At 46.9% G+C, this 22,699-nt stretch overlaps 1 protein-coding gene across 14 annotated transcripts in view; it reads left to right on the forward strand.

Annotated features, from left to right (window-relative positions):
• The window catches only part of eys (eyes shut homolog), a 3,376,609-nt gene that overhangs the window by 174,079 nt on the left and 3,179,831 nt on the right, over window positions 1-22,699 (forward strand). The window contains exon 1 of one of the 14 annotated variants that reach the window (XM_038800710.1): window positions 21,812-21,924. The exons of the other annotated variants lie outside the window; for them this stretch is intronic. The gene's annotated coding sequence lies outside the window, so the exon portion shown is untranslated. Of the gene's footprint in view, window positions 1-21,811; window positions 21,925-22,699 lie in introns of those variants that run through there. 14 annotated transcript variants of the gene reach the window in all.

The raw sequence follows: 22,699 nt of genomic DNA on the forward strand, positions 1-22,699 counted from the left end.
CTGGAATACATTGCCGTTGCTGTCCAATTGCCTTTCCTGATTCCGGTGTCAGCGGACAGAGAATCCCTTCATGAATATTTTCAAGGAGTTAATTATAACTCTTGGGGCTAAAGGGATCAAATTATATGGGGAAAAAGCGGGAACAGGCTAGATGATCAGCCATGATCATAATGAATGGTGGAGCAGATTCAAAGGGCTGAATGGCCTCCTTCAGCTCCTATTTCCTATGTTTCTAATGAAAGATTTGTGCCACTCTGGCCCACAACTAACCTCGGTGTTGGACACTTGGGCCGATCTTTACCTGGAGACACCCTAGTTTTGTACTGCTATTAATTTCCAGTGTAGGTGAATGAGTAACGGCAGAGCCCATCCCCCACTCATTCCCAACCATACCACCCCAGCATGACCACCCACACCCGAGCCTATAATTCCCTCTGACCCAACTCGAAAGCCATCCTGACAAGCCAACTAACCCCCAACTTCCCGCCCACTAAACCACCCCTTTTCCCACTTGCACCTCACCCATGCCTCCCACGAATCCACTCACCCCCTCATGCACTCACTCTACCCCACACACTAGCCCACCTGTTAAGCAACCCGGTAACTCCACAGCAAACCTGAAGATGTTTAAAATCCTACCTGAACACAACAGCTGGTGTGGAACAAAGCGTTCATGTCTCCTCATCGTTATTCCCCTTCACCATACTGTCTGCGGCTGGCTGCACTGAGGAATCGCTGCTGTAACTGGGATAGGAAAGAATGGAGAAAAAACTGAAAGAATGGAAAAAGGTAGGGCTGTAATTATCTTCATAGTCAGTGGTGATCACTCCAGCATTTCTGGTGACTGGAAGATCTGGTCCAAGAGTTCATAGAACATAGAACATAGAACAGTACAGCACAGTACAGGCCCTTCAGCCCACAATGTTGTGCCGACCATTTATCCTAATCTAAAATCAACCCAACCTACACCCCTTCAATTTACTGCTGTCCATGTGCTTGTCTAAGAGTCGCTGAAATGTCCCTAATGACTCTGACTCCACCACCTCTGCTGGCAGTGCATTCCACACCCACCACTCTCTGTGTAAAGAACCTACCTCTGACATCTCCCCTATAACTTCCTCCAATCACCCAGAGACATGCATAGAAACATGCATAGAACATAAAAGCAGGAGGGACGATTCGACTTTTTGGGCCTGCTCCCCCATTCATTATGATCATGGCTGATCCCGCCTTCCCCCATATCCTTTGCTCTCTTTAGCCCCAAGAGCGATATCTAATTCCTTCTTGAAATTGCACATCCTTTTGGCCTTATCTACTTTCTGTGGTAGTGAATTCCACAGATTCACCTGTCTCAGGGTGAAGGAATTTCTCCTCACCTCAGTCCTAAAAGATTTAGGGCAGCACAGTAGCACAGTGGTTAGCACAGTTGCTTCACAGCTCCAGGGTCCCAGGTTCGATTCCCGGCTTGGGTCACTGACTGTGAGGAGCCTGAACGTTCTCCCCCGTGTCTGCGTGGGTTTCCTCCGGCTCCGGTTTCCCCCCACAGTCCAAAGATGTGCGGGTTAGGTGGATTGGCCATGATAAATTGTCCTTGGTGTCCAAAAAGGTTAAGTGGGGTTACTGGCTTATGGGGTTTTGAGGTTACGGGGATAGGGTGGAGGCGCAAGCTTGAGTAGTGTGCTCTTTCCAAGGGCCGGTGCAGACTCGATAGGCCAAATGGCCTCCTTCTGCACTGTAAATTCTGTGATTCTATGATTTACCCCTTATCCTCCAACTATGACCCCTAGTTCTGGCCTCCCCCACCATCGGGAACATTCTTTCTGAATCTACCCCGTCTAATCATGTTAGAATGTTATAAGTTTCTGTGAGATCCCATTTGTGCTGCAATGGAAGACAGTGACCATCAGATGCTACATCATTAATGGGCCCATAAATGTTCTCATAAACATGGCCACTGCATCCGTTCTTGAAAGGATGTGTTTCAAGCTCTGTGCAAAGCCTGGTGTGAATTTGGAACTGGACGCTTCCATTCTCTTTGAGGCTGTCTGGAAGCCCTGTATTTCTGTTTGCATACCCAGCAAAGTACACCATCCCATCACCTCATCTGCATTAGTAATCGTGTGCAACCTCACCCTCCTGCCTGTCTAGCTGCAGGCCAGTCATGTCCAAAGTTTCACCATGTGCAGACCCCACCTCCATGCTACTCTAACGTATACGCAGTGCTAGATTCTGATGGGCATCAGATCGAATCGTGATGTTTCATCATCTGGATCTTATATTCTTCATGTACTTTAGCCATGTGTACCATTCCCCGTGGAGGGGCAGCAGTTTTTCGATATCTGATAAGGTGACATGACTTAATTTGTCAAGAAGGGATTTGAAGATGTATTCACTTACCTTGACCACTTGTGTGAGGTCATTGAATCTTCTATAGCACTGTATTCAGCTGCTTCAATCTAAACTGCTGGCATAGGTGGTTAGCTGTTCCTATTATTTTCATATTGTATGGCTGGAGGGTCTCCTGGCTCACTGAAGGAAGAGGATCTTTTTCCTCCTGTTCACCTCCTGCTCCAATGAAGGCCTCTAGTGCTGCATCAGAATTTGGCATGTGTTTTGGCCGGTTGAACCATTTTTTAGTGTCCCTTTTGCTCATCAGCTCTTCTTTCACCAGATGCCGCACCTGCTGCAGGCTGTCTTCACAAGAGTAATGGCCAGCTTCAAGTGGTGCTCGATTCACAGGATCTTGGGTCTTCTGCTGAAGTGTGCATTCACTCTCAGCATGGTTAGAATGGAGCTTCACACCATTGCCATTTCAATGAGTAGGCAGCACAAGCATTGTGTGCTACCAGCATTGTTACAGCCAGGCCTGTGTTCATTGGGCATTGCAACCCCTGTTCTAATTTATTGGTCCCATTCACGTTTTCCCCCCACCACCTCCCACCACCCCCTCTGCCAATTATTAGCTGAATCCCATATTTTATTAAATGGGCATGTGGGAAATGTCATTGTATCTGCTGACATGGTTGATAAAGGGTGGCAGGGTAGCACAGGGGATAGTACTGTGGCTTCACAGCACTAGGGACCTGGGTTGGATACCTGGCTTGGGTCACTATCTGTGCGGAGTCTGCACATTCTCCCCGTGTCTGCGCGGGTTTCCTCCGGGTGCTCCGGTTTTCTCCCACAAGTCCAGAAAGACGTGTTGTTATGTGAATTGGACATTCTGAATTCTCCCTCAGTGTACCCGAACAGGCGCCGGAATGTGGCGAGTAGGAGGCTGTCACAGTAACTTCATTGCAGTGTTAATGCAAGAGCACTTGAGGGGCAGCACGGTGGCCTAGTGGTTAGCACAGCTGCCTCACGGCGCTGAGGTCCCAGGTTCGATCCCGGCTCTGGGTCACTGTCCGTGTGGAGTTTGCACATTCTCCCCGTGTCTGCGTGGGTTTCACCCCCACAACCCAAAAATGTGCAGAGTAGGTGGATTGGCCAGGCTAAATTGCGCCTTAATTGGGAAAAATAATTGGGCACTCTAAATTTTAAAAAAAAATTTAAGAGCACTTGTGACACTAATAAAGATTATTGTTATTATTATCATTATCAATTGCAATTGTCATAGCTACGCCACAAAAAATTAATCGAAGAGTAAAGGGAAAACTTGGGCGGGATTCTCCGACCCCACGCCCGGTCAGAGAATCGGAGGGGGTGGGTGCGAACCATGCAACGCCGCTCCGACACCGGCAATGGTGCCAGCGCGGTCGGCGCGGCGCCGGTCGGGGGCCGCTCAATGTCCCCCCCCCCCGATGGCTCTCCACGCTCGATGGGCCGAATGCCAGCCGAGCTCGGCCGAGTCCCGCTGGCTCTATTCGCTTGTGGTCCTACCTGGTGGGACCTCGGTGTTCATGTTGCATGGAGTGGGGGAGGGGGGATCCGACTCTGGGGAGGTTCCACGGTTGCCTGGCCCGTGATCGGGGCCTACCCATCAGCGGGCAGGCTTATCCCGGGAGTGGGCCTATGTTCCTCCATGCCAAGCCCCTATAGGACTCCGCCATGTTGCCTGGGGGCCGGCGCGAAAAAGGCAACCCACTCGCATGTGCAAACTCGCGCCGGCCATGGCACGCATGTGCAAACTCGTGCTGGCCGTGACACGCATGTGCAAACTCGGGCCGGCCGTGGCACACATGTGCAAACTCGGGCCGGCCTTGCTGGCGGCCATATTGGCAGCTGGAGCTGCGTGAGGCGCTCCAGTGCCGTGCTGGCCCCAGGGGCGGCGCAGGATCGCTGATCCTAGGGGCCAGATGCCGCCGTCGTAAAACGCTCCGGCATTTACTACGGCGTCAACACTTCGCCCCAGGATTGGAGAAACTCGTCCCTTGGTTTTAAAAGCTTTTAACACTCCACACCAAGATGTGACCCTTACAGATCTGGGCCTCAATTCTGCAGCTGACATCTGCCATCACTGCCTAATTGAATGAAGGAAAGAAAAGGGGCTGGATTGGATTGGATTGGATGGTTTGGATTTGTTTATTGTCACCTGCACCGGGGTACAGTGAAAAGTATTTTTAAGCGACCAGTTCAAACAGATCATTAAGTACATGAAAAGGAAATAAAATAAATAGAAAATACATAATAGGGCAACTCAAGGTACACAATGCAAATACATAGCCACCGGCATTGGGTGAAGCATACAAGGGTGTAGTGTTATTGTGGTCAGCCCATAAAAGGGTAGTTTAGGAGTCTGGTAACAGCAGGGAAGGAGCTGTTTTTGAGTCTGTTCGTGCGTGTTCACAGACTTTTGTATCTCCTCCCCGATGGAAGAAGTTGGAAAGTGAGTAAACGAGTGAGAGGGACCTTTGATTATGCTGCCCGCTTTCCCCAGGCAGCAGGAGGTGCAGATACAGTCTATTGATGTGAGGCAGGTTCGTGTGATGGACTGGGCGGTGTTCACGACTCTCTGAAATTGCTTGCGGTCTTGGGCTGAGCAGTTGCCATACCAGCCTGTGATGCAGCCAGATAGGATGCAATCTATGGTGTATCTGTAAAAGTTGGTAAAAGCTAATGTGGACATGTAGAATTTCCTTAATTTCTTGAGCAAGTATCGGCGCTGTTGTGCTTTCTTGGTGGTAGTGTCTGTCATGATATGCAGACACACACATAATGATATACAGACATGCAGCTAATGGACACAGAGAACAGGACATGACCAATAAGCAGGCAGGACACTCAAGGGTGGGATCTGACTATAAAAGATACGAGGCACTCACACTCCGCTTCTTTCCATTGATGAACATCTAGAGAGTCAATCAAGGGTGTTGTTACAATCTCACACCTCCACCACGTGGCTAAGAGCTAGTCTGGTTCAGTCAGAGTACCCACACTTAAATTAGCAGAGAGTAGAACTCACAGAGAACTGTGCCAACTGTGCTATTAGTTCAATAAACCTGATTGAACTAACTTCAAAGTCTGGAGTATCTTTCTGATCTAAGCTGCATCCAATTGCAGCCAGTGTTAGACCAGTGTACCTAACACAACAGCGTCGACATGGGTGAACCAGGACAGATTTTTGGCAATGTGCACTCCTAGGAATTTGAAGCTGTTAACCATCTGTACCTCTGACTACCTGTGATGCTGACAGGGCTGTATACAGTACTTTGCTTCCTGAAGTCGATGACCAGCTCTTTGGTTTTGCTGCATTGTTGTCGTTGCACTACTCCACTAGGTTCTCTATCTTCCACGCAGCAAGCTCCCACCAACAATAATGTGATAACAACCAGATAATCTGTGTTTTATGCAATGCTGATTGAAGGTTAAATGTTGTCCAGGACACCGGGGAGCTATTCCCTGCTGTTCCTCGGGCCACCCAGAGAAGGCACTCCCGCTTCTCCTCCACAATGGTGACCCAGCTGTTGATTCTAATTTTTAATTTAAAAGTTTAAAAAGTCGGAGAGAGGTCGTTTCCAAATGTAGATGCTGTTTTGATTTCGCACCAGCATCATCTCCGTCTAAGCTAAGGAGTTCTCCTGTTTTCCCTTCAGTTTCACGAGCTCAATTAAGGGTGATGGGCAGGCCCTCCATGGCCATTGATTGGTCGATGCAGGAAAAATCATTTCCGGATGACATTTTCAATAAATCATTCATGGGACGTGGGTATCACAGGCTGTGCCAGCATTTATTGCCCATCCCAAATTTCCCTTGAGGGGGCAGTTAAGGTTCAACCACATTGCTGTGGGTCTGGAGTCACATATAGGCCAGACCAGGTAAGGAGGGCAGATTTCTTTCCTTAAACGACATTAGTGAACCGGATGGGTTTTTACGACAATCAACAATAGTTTAATGGTCATCATTAGGATTTTTTAAATTCCAGATTTTTATTGAATTCAAATTTTACCATCTGCAGTGGTGGGATTTGAACCTGGGTCCCCAGAGCATTTCTCTGGATCTCGTGGTTTACTCGTCCAGTGACAATATCACTACGCCTCCCCTCTTTCCCACACAGTTTGAGGTTGTGACACCCACATGACCCAGGCTCAAAGGAATAATCTTGCCCTCGCTTTCTTCAGTCATTTCAGAAACAAAAACTCTTCTTCAGGATTACTGAAGATTTTAGCCTCTGTTGAGTCACAGAATCAGGCGATTTATCAAGTTACTGAGTCTCCAGGAAACTAATTCAGTACTCCATTCAGAGTGGAGCTAATCCACCACACCCTTGCCAAATGTACAGAGTCCATCCCACCTCTGAGAACCGAATCCTACATTTGAGTATTTAGCACAGATCGAGCACTTGTTGGTGCAGGTCGCACTCGCAACTCGTTTTGCATTCCTCTCTGATTGACACACTTGCTTGGTTTGATCTTTACCTGGAGTTGATCAGAATTGAGTTGATGCCCTATGTAAATGAGGTGAGAGGTTAGAATCTTTTGAGTGTTGCTAATTGAACGAGCGCGATTTTTCACTCGTCCTTTTTCAGCTCCGGCGGTACAAGCTGACAGGATGCGGCACTGGCACATAAACAGGTCGCCCGTCTAACCTACGGTGATTAATAACTTTGGAGGGAACTCATTTGCAAGACAGCCACTTACTGTACTCACATCTTCAACATTAGACTTGCCGAGTGATGCACAATCAATGGACACGAAACGTAGATAAAGTCCGCACGATAGGATTTAATGCACAAGAAGTGTACCCGGCAGCAGACGTACAGGAGAATGGCAGACTGCCGGGGGACACGGGTTCTTATACCCCACCTCGTAGGCGGAGCTACCTACCTCTCAGCCAATTGGCTGAGAGGCACATGACATATCTGGGCCAATGGGCAGCGAGTCCTCTGCACCAATGGCAGCTCACACTTCCCAGTACCGTAATACCCCTAGTCATACTACCACACCGAGGTCGATGGTAGAGACTGAAATTTCTGCTGCCTGTCGAATAATGGAATGAAACAACTTTATTTTACCAGGTGGGCAGCCTTGACAAGGGAGTATGAGATATTTCGCTATGTCATTTAAGACATTAATAGTTAGTCAAATTAAGTGTTGCAATAGTAAAATAGTCAATTAAAGAATCGATCATACTTCATAAAAACTGTCTGATTTTTGATAAGCAAGACATGCCATTACATCAATGGTAGAATTGGTATTGTACAGGAGTGAATCAGCATCAATAAACTGGAACAACAAAGGTGTAACTTGAGGGATTAATTAATTTTTATTGGAGAGGAATAAATTGATGCAATGCACTAAAAAAGATATCTTACACAAAATACCTTCAGTCAGAAAAACAAAACCAGTTACCATTTTACACATTTGTGTCTAATTAAATTAAAAGTATATTCGCCCATCTTGCGATGCAAGAGAATGATGTTGTGTTCGGTGTGGCACGGTGGCACAGTGGTTAGCACAGTTAACTCACATTGCATAGACCTAGGTTTGATTCCGACCTTGGAAGACTGCATGGAGTTTACATTCTTCGTGTTTGCATGGGTTTCCTCCAGGTGCTCCGGTTTCCTCCCACAGTCCAAAGATGTGCAGGTTAGGTGGATTTGCCATGCTAAATTGCCCCTTCGTGTCCAAAGTTGCATTGATTAGGTGGGGTTACGGGGTTGTAGGTATTGAATGGGCAAGTGAGCCTAGATGCTCTTTTGGAGGGTTGGTGCAGACCCAATGGGCCAAATGTGCCAAAAGGGCAGCACGGTAGCATTGTGGATAGCACAATTGCTTCACAGCTCCAGGGCCCCAGGTTCGATTCCGGCTTGGGTCACTGTCTGTGCGGAGTCTGCACATCCTCCCCCTGTGTGCGTGGGTTTCCTCCGGGTGCTATGGATTCCTCCCACAGTCCAAAGATGTGCAGGTTAGGTGGATTGGCCATGATAAATTGCCCCCTTAGTGTCCAAAATTGTCTTTGGTGTTGGGTGATGTTACTGGGTTATGGGGATAGGGTGGAGGTGTTGACCTTGGGTAGGGTGCTCTTTCCAAGAGCCGGTGCAGACTCAATGGGCCGAATGGCCTCCTTCTGCACTGTAAATTCTATGATTCTATGAAAATGGCCTCCTTCTGCACTGAAAGGATTCTATGAAATCTTCTACTACCCAGAAAATCACTTGCTGCACCTTTGAAATTTGATTGATTAACTTATACTGACAAGACCTCAAATCAGCAATCCAGAACATTGTTTCGGCACTGAAACCTGACTTCTCTTGCTCAGATCAGTTGTAAATATTGTACACTGCATGTATGCTGAATGAGAAATTACCTCAGAATCGATTGACTTAAGTACACGGCCAGCAATACTGTGCACCCAGATGGTCTGGCAAACCTTTCTCAATGAAAGAGTTTATTAAATTTCAAGTGACGGTTAATAGTTTTGCTCGCTGGCTAAATTAATCTTGGCAAAGCGAATTCTGTAGTCACTGCGAGTATTCAAATATCTAAAGATCAGAATGATTTTTCCAAATTTCAGATAATTTTCAAAGGTATGATTCAAAAAATATGACAGAAAACATTTAGGAATGATTATATTTCCGTAATTCTGGCAGTTTGACCACTGGCTGCATTTTAGCTCTCTATGGCACGGTAGGACAGTGGTTAGCACTGTCGCTTCACAGCTCCAGGGTCCCAGGTTCGATTCCCGGCTGGGTCATTGTCGGTGTGGAGTCTGCATGTTCTCCTCGCGTCTGCGTGGGTTTCCTCCGGGTGCTCCGGTTTCCTCCCACAGTCCAAAGATGTGCAGGTTAGGTGGATTGGCCATGCTAAATTGCCCTTAGTGTCCAAAGGGCTTGGGTGGTTTGCTGGGTTACATGTATGGGGCAGAGGTGTGGGCTTAACTGGGGTGCTCTTTCCAAAGGCTGGTGCAGACACAATGGGCTGAATGGCCTCCTTCTGCACTGTAAAAGTCTATGTCTATGTCTTCTATGTCTATTATCAATGGATTAGCACTGAGCCAATGCATTCGGAAAGACAGCTGATTCGAGACATTTTTCCTGCTGAATGTCTACATTATTTTAAAATTGTGGAACCTGAAGAATCCTTCTTGGATGTGGAGAGAAAAGGTTCCGTGTGGAACTGCAGAAATAGTGGGATTTGTAAAAATAACCAATAAGAGCCAAGTAAAAAATAGAAGAGAGCTGAGGAGTTGGAGAAGAAAGAAAACAGGATTAGATTAGATTTAGATTTATTGTCACGTGTACCGAGGTGCAGTGAAAAGTATTGTTCTGCAACAGTCCATACAGATCGTTCCATACATGAAAAACATAGGACATACGTAAAGACACAATGCAGATACATAGACATTGGGTGAAGCATATGGAGTATAGTGCTATTTAGTAGAGAAGATGGGTGAAGAGATCAGTTCAGTTCATAAGAGGGCCATTCAGGAGTCTGGTAACAGTGGGGAAGAAGCTGTTTTTGAATCTGTCAGTGTGTGTTCTCAGACTTTTGTATCTTCTGCCCAATGGAAGAGGTTGGAAGAGAGAATAACCCGGCTGGGAAGTGGCCTTTGATTATGCTTTGATTATGGCTGGGAGTTCTGAAGAAAAGTCATATGGACTCGCAACGTTAACTGTCGTTTCTCTCTCTACAGATGGTGCCAGACCTGCATTTTCTACTTTAAGAGAGATCTATGCATTGCTTGTCTGGGTGGGACCATTTTGGAGCAAAGACCTATTTGGTGTTAATTTAAACTCAGGGCTAAGAAATGGTACCAAAGAGCTCAGTGTGAAAGGCATCTAGGCATTTTCCCTCTTCCAAAGGATGCAAAAAATGTAAAATTGAACAAGACTGCTGGCTCATGATTGGGTCAAAGTCAATCCAAATTATTCCCACTATTATCCTACATCACCATGGGAATATGAAGCTTAGGAGCAAGAATAGGCTGTAGGGGCAGAATTTTAAGAAAATATATAAACAATCCAAAACAAAATCAACATTTATACATTCAAATCCAGCAGACGCAGGACCTGATCTGCCCATGGCACTTGCTATTTGATTTATTTCTGAGCAAACATTTGGATATTCCCTGCAGTGGAAGATTCTTGTTTGACAGTTTTAGTAGAAAGCGCTTTGATGTGCAATAACAAAGTGAAGAGTATCAATGTGAATTGGAGGTTACAATGACAAGTCAATGGCAGAGATTGCCAAATGTTCTGTGAGGCACGGGTAAATGAATCAACAGACAAATAAGTGACACAGTGGCTTGGCTACCATTGTGTTCACACAAGATTTGTCAGAGATCAGAATTGTATTGTTGGAAAAATAAACTTGCATATAGATAGGCCGGGGGGATGGAGAATCCCACTCGTAATGTACTACATTTATATAGGTGAGGTGCAAATGGTCAAATGGGGGACACGGTAGCACAGTGATTAGAACTGCCAATTATGTGATGGGAAGTAAACATAGCAATTACACAAAGTATATGATGGCGCGCTAGCACAGTGGGTAGCACTGTTACTTCACAGCGCCAGGGAACTGGGTTCCATTCCCATCTTAGATCGCTGTCTTTGCGGAATCTGCACGTTCTCCCTGTGTCTGCGTGGGTTTCCTCCGGGTGCTCCGGTTTCCTCCCATAAGTCCCGAAAGACATGCTTGTTAGGTGAATTTGACGTTCTGAATTCTCCCTCTGTGTACCGGAACAGGTGCTGGAATGTGGCGACTGGGGGATTTTCATAGTAACTTCACTGCAGTGTTAATGTTACTTGTGACAATAAAAAAATTATTATTATGAGATTATTATTAACATGCACTTCCTGGAGCCAATAGGCAAATATTGGTAATAGAGCGCGCAACATAAACAGGGCAAAAAATAAATAAACCCAATGGAAACTATGCAAGCAGGATAAAACACAAGGATAACAAACATAACACAACAAGTAAAAGAAGCAAAACTTGTATTCACACTGCGCCTTTCATGACTGCAGAACAGCCCTCGGTTCTTTGCATCTAATTAAGTATTTTTGAAATGTAGTCGTCCAGGTATTTATAGGTTGGTGAGCCTGACGTCAGTGGTGGGGAAGCTGTCGGAGAAGGTACTGAGGGACAGGATTTATTCACATTTGCTAGCTAATTGACTTGTTAGTGATAGGCAACGTGGGTTTTGTGTGGGGACGGTCATGTTTTACCAACTTTCTAGAGTTTTTTGAGGAGGTGACAAAACTAATTCATGAGAAAAAGGCTGTGGACGTCGTATACATGTACTTTAGTAAGCCGTTTGACAGGGTCCCTCATGGCAGATTGGTAGAACAGGTAAATTTGAATGAGATGCGGGGTGTGCGAGCTAGATGGATAAAGAACTGGTTGGGCAACAGGAGACAGAGAGTAGCAGTGGAAGGAAGTTTTTCAGAATGGAGATCTGTAACTAATGGTGTTCCACATGGGATCAGTGCTGGGATCATTGTTGTTTGTAATATATATAAAGTATCTGGAGGAAAATGTAGATGGTCTGATTAGCAAGTTTGCAGATGGACTGACAGATCGTGATGGGAACTGCCAAAGAATAAGAATATAGATCGAGTGGAGAGTTGGACGGAGAAATGGCAGATGGAGTTCAATCCAGACAAATGCGAGGTGATGCATTTTGGAAGATCAAATTCAGGTGTAAATTATGCTGTCAATGGCAGAACCCTTAGAAGCATTGACATACAGAAGGATCTGGGCATTCAGGTCCATAGTTCCATGAAAGTGGCAATGCAGGTGGATAAAGTAGTCAAGAATGCATACGGCATGCTTGTCTTCATCGGCCGGGGCATTGAATAAAGAATTGGCAGGTCATGTCACAATATGTACAAAACTTCAGTTAGGCCACATTTGGAATATTGCAAGCAGTTCTGGTCGCCACACTACCAGAAGGACATTGATACTTTGGAGAGAGTGCAAAGAAGCTTTACCAGAAGTTGCTGGTCTGGAGGGTGTTAGTTATGAGAAGTTGTTGACTGAACTCAAATTTCTTTCGTTGGGAAGACGGAAGCTGAGGGGAGACGTGATTGAGGTCTAAAAATTTCCGAGAGGTATAGACAGGGTGAATAGTCAACAACTTTCTCCCACTGTGGAAGACTCAATTACAAGTGCGCAGGGATTCAAGGTGAGAGGGGGAAAGTTTAAGGAGATATGTGGGAAAACATATTCACGCAGAGGCTGGTGGATGCCTGGAATGCGTTGCCAGTGGAAGTAGTGGAGGCAGGCAGTGTAGCAATGCTTGAGATGTATCTTGATAGACAAATAATGGAGTTCAATCTGGACAAATGCGAGGACTTTTTGGAAGATCAAACTCAGGTGTGAACTATACAGTAAGTGGCAGAACCCTTCAGAGCATTGACATACAGAAGGATCTGGGTGTTCAAGTCCATAGTTCCATGAAAGTGGCAATGCAGGCAATGGAGGGATACAGATCATTTGGGCAATACATCTAAACAAGGAATCTGGCCCGGCAAAGGCTTGATGGGCCGAAGGGCCTGTTCCTGTGCTGCAATGTTCTTTGTTCTTGCTCTTTGTTCTGGATTCTGCATTCCACCGCACTTTCCAGAAAAGTATTTAATATCCTCGCTGAGAGGGGAAAAATCAATTCCACTACACTGCCCTCTGTTGTTTGATAACTATGTGGTATAAATATAAGATTGTCAACAGCCAGCTAGTGGAAATATTTACTTTTTCTTCCTCTTATAAAACTATCCAGAATCTTACAGATCATTTGGCCCAACCAGCCTATATACTGGTATACCGCACAAGCTTCCTTCCGCAGCAATTTATTAAATCTCTTCATAATCTCAAACGTTTCTGTCAGATTGCCTGTTTACTATATGTTCTCTGGGAAATTAGGTATGTTGCGTGGAAATTGATGGTGAGCCAAGGGTTAACGTTCAAGGTTTTCATATTGTTTTATGAAATAGAAAGGAAGCAGTCAGAATGACATTTTTAGACTAGAATTTAGGATACGTTTATATGGTGGTTTTAAAGTCACTATAAAACAGTTTGACTTATCACAATTTCTAACATTGTAGCGTATCTCTGTTGTCAGGTTCTGATATCATTTCAAAGCTCAATAAGGTGAAATCTTCTCAAGGAGACAGTGTCGCAACACTCACTGAAACATGTACAATGATTTGAAACATTTGTACAAGTGTTAGATTTTAGTCAATGTACGTCAAGGAATCAGGTAGTTCCTTCACATCCTTATGTTACTCCTTATCAAATGTCGTCTGACACAGGGAATGTTAGGAACATGTAGGAAGAGATCCATTAGGAAAGAAAAAAAGCTTCATTGTCAGGGAGGTCATCACCCACCGGAATGACAATTGGAGAGGTGGGTACAGCACACCCTCCAGTTGAGGGAGAGCACTGACATTGAGAAAGATCTCGTCACCACAGAAAGCCAGCCTGTCATGGCAGAGCTGAATATCGAATGTAGAGTGGAGCAGCCTGGCAAAGCTAGTGACTCGCTTGCCATGGGCAAAGTTCCAGATGCTGAAGCCATGCTGCCTGAACTCATCAAGCATGGGAAAGCAGTGGTCCCCCAGCATCTACCTGAACACCTCTGCCTCCGCTGTGAGAGAGGGGCCAGTGCCCTCAGGATATGTGAGCTGAAAATGTAGTGACCCTGTACAAGAACGAGAGCAAACACTACCCATGTTTCCCTTGTCAGACTGCCGATCCTGCATCTACCCAAATCCCAGTGTGGTTTCAGAACTGGAAGATCCACAATTGACATGATCTTCTCAGTCCATCAGTTGAAAGCGAAATGCCGTGGTCAATGGTGACCGCCATATATTGCCTTCATTGATCTTAACAAAGCATTCGACCATGTGAGCAGAGGCGATTTATTTTAGCAGCTGGAGGAAAATTATCTGCCTGCTGAAGCTGCTCAATGTGATCTCCTCTTTCCATAGGGTAGCAGGGTAGCATGGTGGTTAGCATAAATGCTTCACAGCTCCAGGGTCCCAGGTTCGATTCCCGGCTGGGTCACTATCTGTGTGGAGTCTGCACGTCCTCCCCCTGTGTGCGTGGGTTTCCTCCGGGTGCTCCGGTTTCCTCCCACAGTCCAAAGATGTGCGGGTTAGGTGGATTGGCCATGCTAAATTGCCCGTAGTGTCCTAATAAAAAAAAGTAAGGTTAAAGGGGGGGTTGTTGGGTTACGGGTATAGGGTGGATATGTGGGTTTGAGTAGGGTGATCATGGCTTGGCACAACATTGAGGGCCGAAGGGCCTGTTCTGTGCTGTACTGTTCTATGTTCTATGTTCTATAGCAACATAATGGGTAAGGTCAGCTATGACACGGAAACATCAGAACCTTTTCAGATCCACAGTGGTGTCAAACAGGGTTGCATTCTGACACAGGAACTCTTCGGAATATTCTCTGTGCTGTCGTATGTCTTCAGGTCATCAAAGAGGGGTGTGTAGTAACATACCAGAACTGATGGAAAACTGTTCAATCTTGCTCACCTAGCATAAGGATGTCAAATCCCCATCAGAGAGTTGCCCACACTAAGAGCACATTCAGTGTCGAAAGGACAGACTCTCTCATGCCTGGAAAGAGTTTGGTTTGGCCATCAACATCAATAAGACAGATATCCTGGTCAAGGATGCTGCATTGACAGTGTGATGCTGGAGGTTGCTGATATCTTCCATATGACACAGGAGCAGAATTAGACCACGGCCCATCGTGCCTGCTCCGCCATTCGATCATGGCTGATATTTTTCTCATCCCCATTCTCCTGCCTTCTCCCCATAACCTCTGTTTTAAATACATGCAGTGATTTAGTCTCCACAGCCTTCTGCGGCAAAAGGTTCCACAGATTCACCACCCTCTGGCCGAAGAAATTCCTCCTCATCTCTGTTTTAAAGGATCGTCCCTTTAGTCTGAGATTGTGTCCTCTGGTTCTAGTATTTCCTACAAGTGGAAATATCCTCTCCATGTCCACCCTATCCAGGCCTCGCAGTATCCTCTAAGTTTCAATAAGATCCCCCCATCCTAATCTCCAATGAGTACAGACCCAGAGTCATCAACCGTTCCTCATACGACAAGTTCTTAATTCCAGGGATCATTCTTGTGCACCTCCTCTGGACCCTTTCCAAGGCCAGAACATCTTTCTTTAGATACGGGGCCCAAAACTGCTCACAATACTCCAAATGGGGTCTGACCAGAGCCTTATACAGCCTCAGAAGTACATCCCGGTCTTGTATTCTAGCCCACTTGACATGAATCTGACATTGCATTTTCCTTCCCAACGGCCGACTGAACCTACAAGTTAACATCAAGAGAATCATGATCAAGGACTCCCAAGTCTCTTTGTACTTCTGATATCCTAAGCATCTTCCCATTTAGAAAATAGTCTATGCCTCCATTTCTCCTTCCAAAGTGCATAACCTCACAATTTTCCACATTGTATTCCATCTGCTCCTTCTTTGTCCACTCTCCTAGCCGATCCAAGTCCTTCTGAAGCCTACCTGCCCCTCTACAGAGCTTTGTATCATCTGCAGACTTAGCAACAGTGTCTTCAGTTCCTTCTTCCAGATCATTAATTTATATCGTGAAAGTTGTGGTCCCAGCACCGACCCCTGAGGCACCACTAGTCATCAGCTGCCGTCCTGAAAAAGACCCCTTTATCCCCACTCTCTGCCATCTGCCAGTCAGCCAATCCTCCATCCATGCCAGGATCTTACCATGAACACCATGGGTTCTTAACTTATTTTACAGTCTCCAATGCGGCACCTTGTCAAAGGCCTTCTGGATCACGTCCACTGGTTCTCCTTTGTCTAACTTCCTTGTTACTTTCTTAAAGAGCTCAAACAAATTTCTCAGACATGACCTCCCCTTGACGAAGCATTTCTGACTCAGTCCTATTTTATCATGCACTTCCAAGTACTCCGCGATCTCATCTTTAATAATTAACTCTAAAATCACATATCTGGGGTGGGATTCTCCGACCCCCCCCCGCCGGGTCCGCCGAATTCTCCGGCCCCCCAAACATTGCCCCGGCGTGATTCGCGCGTCGCCCGCCTTGGAGAATGGCGGGGACCGGCGCAACTCAATGGGCCCCGGGGCCCATTCTCCAAGCGACTGAAGCAGTCCGCCATTTCCGGTGTGGAAACAAAGTCCTCTGCGCATGCGCGGGGATGACGCCAACGCATGCTGGTGCTCCCGCGCATGCGCCAACTCGCGCCGGCCTGCAGAGGCCCTTCGGCGCCAGTTGACGTGGCACCAAGCCCGTTTCCTGTCGGCTGGCGGGGTGCAAACCACTCCGGGGTGGGCCCAGCCCCTGAAAGTACGGAGGATTCTGCACCTTTGAGGCGCCCTGACGCCGAAGTGGTTCACGCCACTCCGTCCCGCCAGAGTTGCCCGCCCCGCCGATTACGGCAGAATCCCGCCCCTTGACCCCACAATCACCAGCAATCTGTCACTTGATGCTGAAATTAACACACATCCAAAAGCTGCAGCTAATCTGTCCAAGATGAGCAAGAGAGTGTGGAACAAAACCAGCCTAACTGACAGAACCAAACTGTGAGCCTAACAAACCTGTGTCCTTACCGCACTTCATTACAATGGTGAGACCTGGACAGAGCATGCTAAGCAGAATGACTGTGTCAAATGCAAGCTGAGCATTTCTCAGGAGGACAAAGTCACCAACTCAGTGGCCTTGGAGCATGTTAATTCCATCAATATTCACTCATTACTAACCTAATTAGCTTGGTCACGTTGATTGGATAGATGGCAGCCATAAACCCAAGCACATTCTGAAGGGTGAACTGGCTATTTGATCATGACCTCGTGGATGCCTATACCTGCAAGCGAGATATGAGCATGCCAGACATTAACATCAATAACTTGGATCCAGTCGTTTGTGGCTGTGACCTCTGGAGGCTGTTTGTTTGACAGGGCATTGGGAAAGGCGAGACAAAATAGGAAGTTCTGCCAGCTGAGAAGAGGGCCCAGAGAAAACAGAAGTCAGCAAATCCTGAAACTTCTCAGCCCAGTGTCTTCCATTGCAACAAATGCAGCGGAGGCTGCCATGCCAGAGTGGGGCTCCTGTGCTTCACCAGGCGATGTTGACCACCAAGGTACAAACCATCATCTCACAAGATGGAAGACTGCCAAACAAGGGATATCACTGACAAGTTAGGCCTCAGAGTAATTTGATTGCCTGAGTCAGATTTGCCATATCCATCTTTAAAGGCACTTAAATTCATACCTACACAAGTGACGGACCTCAATATCATACTCCCTGACTTTTATGCGGTAATTCAGTGCCTTGACAGTCCTCGGAGAGAACTGCGACCAATGCAAACACAGACTAATGATGCACAGTGCACACCTAACTCTCACTCATGGTGGGTGAGGCAAAAAACAGCGAGAGGAGAGGAGAGCACGTGTTTCAGTGTTTAAAGCAGTACCTAGAGAGCAGCACTGGAGTGCTGCTATGAGCTGCATTAGAGTGTTTAAATTGGAGTTTGGTGACTGAGGAAGTTTGGTGAACAGGACAGGAAGAAGCTCCTTTCATTTTCTATCTTTCCTCCAAAAGAAGACCAGAGTCCTTGGTAAGGAGGGCCTGGTGAGTATTTCTACTATCATTAATATTCTCTAAACTAGGGTAAGTAAAAGGAAAGGGAGTAATATAAGGACAAGCCATTGCAGGACAGCTTGACCATGTGGAATGCTCCTCCTGTGTGCTGTGGGAAGTCAGTGACACTTCCAGTGCCCAGGGTGACCACGTGTGCAGGAGGTGTCTCCAGCTGCAACAACTTGAAATCCGCATTTCAGAACTGGAGCTGAGGCTGGAGTTGCTGTGGAGCAGCCGCAAGGAAAGAACATAGAGTGAGATGTTCACATTGCAGGTGAAGAATACACAGGCAGAAAGGGAATGGGTGACCGCCAGACAGAGCAGTATCTGGGCATCCAGTAGGTCGTGCAGGAGTCCCCTGGGTCCATTGTCCTCTCTGACAGTTTTGGAGATGGTTTCTCAGGGGAATGCAGCAAGAGCCGAGTCTGTGGTACAATGAGTGGCTCAGCTGCGGGGTGGGGGGTTGGGATTGTGGGGGGATGGGGAAGAAGTGCAAGAGCAATAGTGATAGGGGATTCTATCACAAGGGGAACAGATGGATGTTTCTGCGGGTGTTGACATGACACCAGGATGGTATGTTACCTCCCAAGTCCCAAGGTCAAGGATGTCACAACATTCTGATGGGCAGAGGTGGTCCATATCGGTACCGACTGATAGGTGAAATGAGTGATGAGGTCCTGAAAGCAGAATATAAGGAACTAGAAAATAAATTAAAAAGCAAGATCTCAGAGGTAGTGATCTCAGGCTTACTCCCAGTGCCACATGCTGGTAAGATGAGGAATAGGAGGATAGATCTGATGAATGTGTGGCTGGAGAGATGGTGTAGGAGGGAGTGATTTCGATTTCTGAGGCATTGGGACTCATTTTGAGGAAGATGCAAACTGTACAAGTTGCATGTGTTCAACCCCAACAGGAACTGGGCAAATATCCCCACAGGTGTGTTGGCTCGAACTGAGGGGGAGGGTTTAAACTGGAGTGGCAGTGGGTTGGGAACCTGAGCAGGGACACACGAGAGAAGGAAAGAAAATAGAAATGAGAGACAGAAAAGTAGAAAGCAAAGTTGAAAGCAGAGAAAACATAGGCCAAAGACGATGTGCACAAATATTAAAAAGACAAGTCGAAAGGGACTGAGCTGGATTCTCCGGTCATTGACACCGAAATCACGTTCGGCAGCCGGCCGGAGAATCTGAGTTCCCGACCAAATCGGGGGTAGTTTTGCGATACTCCGCCCCCTTCAAAGTGGTGCACTGTAGGAGTACGCCGCACCCACGTATCGACGGCCTCAGGATATTGCCGATTCCCCATTTTGATGGGTGCGCACGAGCCGGCCAAAGGGGGGGCCATGTAGCACGGCACAGCCGCTGCAGGCTGCCGCCATGCGCATGCGCGGCCACCCCCTCAGTTCGAGCCAAGACTCCTGTGGGGATATTTGTCCAGATCCTGTTGGGGTGCTACACATGCAACATGCCAGAATACGCCTGGCAATTCTCCGGGCGTAGCGGCAGCTAGAGCCGGGTATCTACGCTGCCGTCCTGCCAGCCCCCAGCAAAACGGGGAATCGGTGGCCATTTTGCACCATTTTCTCTGGCATAAAACACCACCGTTCCCATGCCGACATGGAGACATAGCCCCAGATTCGTGGAATCCAACCCACTGAGTCTAAAACAGGAGCATTAAGTTCGGCAAAGTAACAAGCAAATAAATGTAAATGGGTATGATATGCTTGTGATTATGGAGACATGGCAGCAGGGTGACCAAGATTTGGAACTGAATATCCAAAGGTGTTTTATATTTCGGAAGGTCAGGCAAAAAAGGGCAGGAGATGGGTTGGTCATTGTTAATGAAGGATGAAATCTGTGCAATAGGATATGGGCTCAGAAAATCTGGATGTAGAATCAGTCTGGGTGGATCTAAGAAGCAATAAGGTGGGAAATATTAGTTGGAGATGTCTATCGGCCTTCAAACAGTAGTAGTAACAGGAAAATAGAAATGCATGTAACATGGGTGCGACAGTCAACTTTAATCTACATATCAATTGCACAAATAAAATTAGCAACAATACTGTGGGTGGTGAATTCCTGGAGTATGTATGAGCTGTTTTTATAAGACCAGTATGTCGAGGAACCAACTAGGGAATAGGCTAGCCTAGATTTGGTATTGTGCAATGAGAAGGGGGTAATAGTATTAGTCTGTGGGGTCCTTTAGAGAACAGTGACCATAACATGATAGAATTCTTCATTAGGATGGAAAGTGAAGTCATCTTAATTCAAAACTAGGGACCTAAATGTAAATGTGGAAACAACAAAGATATGAAGCGTGAGTTGGTTAAGATAGATTGGGGAACGCCTTTGACAGGCATGATGGTAGATAGGCAATGGTTAATATTTACGGAACAAATGGGCAACAAAATAAATCATGGATAGTATTTGATCCAAAGAGGAATCAGATAAAGTTGTTAAAAAAAGAAAGTAGCAAGCCTAAGGATTGGGGGCAGTTTAGAATTCAGCAAAGTAACGCACATGGATTGATTAAGAAGGGGAAAATAGAGTATGCGAGTTAACATGCAAGGAACATAAAAGTGGACTGTAAAGGTTTCTATAAACATGCAAATAGTAAAACAATCATTGAAGACAAATGTAGATTCCTTACAGTCCGAAACAGGAACATTTATGCTAGAGAACAAAGAAATGATAGAGCAATTAAACAATTACTTTAGCTCTGTCTTCATGGAGGAATGATGTGGAGATGCCGGCGTTGGACTGGGGTGAGCACAGTAAGAAGTCTTACAACACCAGGTTAAAGTCCAACAGGTTTGTTTCAAACACGAGCTTTCGGAGCACGGCTCCTTCTTCAGGTGAATGGAAAGGCTTGTTCCAGAAATGTTTATATAGACACAGTCAGAGATGCCCCGGAATGCGAGCACCTGCAGGCAATCAAATCATCAAAGATGCAGAGAGAGAGGTAACTCCAGGTTAAAGAGGTGTGAATTGTCCCAAGCCAGTTCAGTCGGTAGGCCTCTGCAAGTCCAGGCTTGTTGGTGGGGGCCGAATGTAATGCGACATGAATCCCAGATCCCGGTTGAGTCCGCATTCATGCGTGCGGAACTTAGCTATAAGTTTTTGCTCAGCAATTTTGCGTTGTCGCGTCTCCTGAAGGCCTCCTTGTAGAATGCTGACCCGGAGATCAGAGGCTGAATGTCCTTGACTGCTGAAAAGGAGGAAGACTCAAATGACTTCCGAGGAAAGTTAAGAAGCAAGGGTCCAGTGTGAAGGAGGAATGACAGGAAATCTGTGCCACTAGAAATATAGTGTTGGAGAAATTAATGGGACTGAAAGCCGATAAATGCCCATGTCCTGATAACTTGCACCCCAGGAGGTGTCCATGTAAATAGCGGATGCATTTGTTGTCGGCGTTTAAAATTCTGCAGATTCTGGAGTAAACCCAGCAGACTGGAAGGTGTCATATGTAACACCACTATTTAAAAAAGGAAGGAGAGAAAAAGCCAGAATTATAGACCGGTTATCCAAACGTCAGTTGGAGGGGAAATTCTAGAATCTATTATAAAGGATGTGATAAAAGGAAATTTCAACTCAGTGCGGATCCGGGCCCGCCAGATGAATCGCGGGAAAGGCCAAATTCAAGATTTGCGCCAGGCGCGAACCATTTTGCAATACACCTTACCCGCTCCCAAAGGTGATTTCCAGATATTGCTCAAAAATGGCGAGGATATCATTAAATCTCATTTATATTCATTTCAATCTTATCAACAAAATTGAAGTCGGATGCAGAGGCCTCACGGGAATGACCCAACTTGACAGCGGGAAGCCACGCGGGTATTATTTAGTACTCCTCTTCAAAAACGGGAAGCTAGCGCAATGGGAAGTCAGGAGGTGAGTGTCATTCCTATTTAGCACTGTGGCCCAGTGCTGCCCCAGTGCTCGGGGGTTTGGGCTTGGTCAGGGGCTGAAGCATTCTAGAACATGGGTTGCCTCTGGGCAGGAGGGAGGAAGAGAGCTGGGGAGTGAGGGCAGGAGCATCTACAGCTGCAGCCTCTGCCCCACCAAACATTTACAGATGCGAACCCTACCGCGGCTTCTATCCTGAAAATCAATTTCACTCTCCTTGACTGTGAGCAGCCTCTAGATTCACAGCTGAAGGCTATTTCAAATGAGGGGCGAAATTCTCCGTGGACCGTCGTGACGCCGATTTCCAGCGAGCAAAAGTGGTGCAGATGACTCCGGCGTCGGGGCCTTCCTTTAGGTCGCTAATCTCCGTTCCCGGAGGGGCCAGCATCGGACCGACGCGATACACGGCATTTTAATGCGCCGCAGAAGTGGCGCATTGAGAGAGAGAGGATGGGTACCGGCGTGGGGAGAGGAGGAGGAAGGAAGGGGGGGAGGGAGGAGGAAGGAAGGGGAAGGAGGAGGAAGGAAGGGGGGGAGGAGGAGGAAGGGGGGAGGAGGAGGGGGGAGGAGGAGGAAGGGGGAAGGGGGGGAAGGGGAGGAGGAGGAGGAAGGGGGGAGGAGGGGGGAGGAGGAGGAGGGGGGAGGAGGGGGGAAGAGGAGGAAGGAGGGGAGGAGGGGGGAGGAGGTGGGAGGAGGGGGGAGGAGGGGGAGGAGGAGGAGGAAGGGGTGGAGGAGGAGGAAGGGGGGGCAGGAGGAGGAA

This window comes from Scyliorhinus canicula, chromosome 6 (assembly GCF_902713615.1).
Source record: "Scyliorhinus canicula chromosome 6, sScyCan1.1, whole genome shotgun sequence".
NCBI classification, from domain to species: Eukaryota; Metazoa; Chordata; class Chondrichthyes; order Carcharhiniformes; family Scyliorhinidae; genus Scyliorhinus; species Scyliorhinus canicula.